General features: G+C 56.6%; 1 pseudogene; it reads left to right on the top strand.

Moving 5' to 3' along the window:
- Positions 1-348: 348 nt before the first annotated feature.
- LOC116548176 lies at positions 349-1,242 on the top strand (annotated as a pseudogene).
- The last annotated feature ends 963 nt before the right edge of the window (positions 1,243-2,205 follow it).

The raw sequence follows: 2,205 nt of genomic DNA, 5'->3' as shown, positions 1-2,205 counted from the left end.
CCCCCCCATCCCCCAACCAGCCTACCTCCCTGCCAGGCAGTGGGTCATCTGCCTCTTAGTCATGGGTCTGAACATTCTTGCCTGGGGCTGGAATTTGGCCCTGGGCTCAGCCCTGTCTTGAGAGATACTGGGCCCCATCCACTCCGAGGAGGAATTCCTAGCCCCACTGGCCCAGGTACACAAGCCGCCCTGGCAGTTGACCTGTCACCTGCAAATTATCTGTCTGTTCCGCCAAGAGTCCTGCTATGTGTCAGGGCTTCTGCTAGGCCTGGGGGCACAACTGAGAAGCACACTGGTTTTGGATCCCTTTGGGGACCTAGAAACTGAGTCCTGCCCTTCTCTGTGCAGACGGGCCCCACCCTGGACATGCTGGTTCCCTCCACCTTCGACGACATTGACTAGAACTGGCGGCTGTGGCATTCTGTCAGCTGGGTGTGGTGTGAACTGGAGTTGACCCTGCTGGAGCAGTGGACTCAGGACCTGTGCACAAGAGGGGTGCTGAGGATTGGCAGTGCCCACTCCTATGCCATCATGGTCAGTGCTGCCAGGAGCAGGTAGGGCAGGTGGGTGGGCATTGTTGCTGAACAATATAGGACCTCTGGTTGCCAGCCACAGCTTGTCTTCCTGGGGTGGGATGGTGGGGGACCCTGTCTTGCCCTGTCCTGGGGTCTGTGCCCTGTGTACAGGGATAGGTGGTCTGATCTACCCCGTTGGGAGGCCATTCTTCCCATGTGGCTGGCAGGCCTCTGAGCCCCATGCTGCAGGTTATGTGAGTGAGTGCCCCATAGCAGGGCCCCTCCTCATGCCCTGACCTGTCACCCCCTCCCCATATCTCCTGTGTCTGCAATGGGTGAACGGGGTCGATGTGCTAGAGCATGAGAGGGGCTACCTCCCCTTCAAGGCCAACATCAGCAGCCTGGTCCAGGTGGGGACCCTGCCCTCCCACCTCCATGTCACTATCACCATCAACAACACACTCACCCCCTTCCCCCTGCCACCAGGGACCATCTGCTACATGACCAACACATCCAAGTGGATACCATCCTGCCTCCACTGCCTGTACCCACCTTCCTGCTCCACCCCGTGGTCTTCCTGATAGGGATAGGGTGGCCTTTGAAGATTGGAGGCCCTGGATCTGGGGAGGCTGTGGAGACATTCCAGCTGAGGCCAAAGGACCCAGGGCAAGGACCTAGCGAACCACAATTCTCCCACCCTAGATATCCCAAGGGTTACTTTGTCTAGAACACAGACTTTGACTTCTTCAACTCGGCAGGACTGCAGCGGTCTATTCTTCTGTACACGATACCCACCACCTACATCTATGACATCACCATCACCACTGGCGTGGAGAAAGACAGAGGTGAAGGCTTCCAGTAGGATCCTTTCTCAGTGGGGCCCAGGGTGGCTCTGTTTGGAAAACTCTCCCAGATAAAGGTTCTCCCAGCATCTCTAAACCCTCACAGGTTCCCATCCACCCATGAAGTTAAAATCCAGGCTGTCAGGCACTGGCTCCCAAAATCACTGGTTTGGCTGGCCTCACTTGGAAAAGAGGGGTCTGGTCTAAGGTCACACAGTTCAGGGTGGCAATCCTGTCCCTTCCCCACAGCGCTGCCCTCACTCCATCTCCCCTTGGTACACATCGTGCTCAAGGAACAGGCAGCTTAGGGGGTACTCCCATGGCCCAAGCCCGACCTGAGGCCCCTTCATGTGCCCCTAGGTTGAGCAAATAGTAGTGTTGCCTGTCTGTGGTTTCACATTGAACTAATTATATATCCTAATCCTGCTTAACTGTGTGCCTTGATGACCATCTCTCTCCATCCTTTAATGACCCTGTGGCCCCTGTGGCTCATGGGTGAAGGTGTGCTGGGCCCAAGATGCCCCTTCCCAGGGTGGGCTTCCAGGACTCAGCTACTGGACAGTGACAGTCAGCCATGAGGGATAGGGTGGGACCAGGGCAGGGGCTCTCCTGACTGCTGATACCTGTTCACCTGACCCCCAGCATTGCTGCCACCCACTATAGGTGACTAAAGAGTGGGTCCAGGGCACCTTCAGACTCAACCCCAATGATGAGGACAGCCAATGAGTGCCACCTGAAGGTAAGACCCCTGCAGCCCCATCACTTTCCTGAACTCCCTCCTCCACCTGGCCCTGGGCCACTTTGAGCATTAGCACCATCATTTTGTTTAGTTTGCCATTGGCAGACAG

Source organism: Sapajus apella, unplaced genomic scaffold (assembly GCF_009761245.1).
Source record: "Sapajus apella isolate SASKATOON/1434 unplaced genomic scaffold, GSC_monkey_1.0 scaffold7687, whole genome shotgun sequence".
NCBI lineage: Eukaryota > Metazoa > Chordata > Mammalia > Primates > Cebidae > Sapajus > Sapajus apella.
This window is presented reverse-complemented; position numbering and strand designations above follow the sequence as displayed.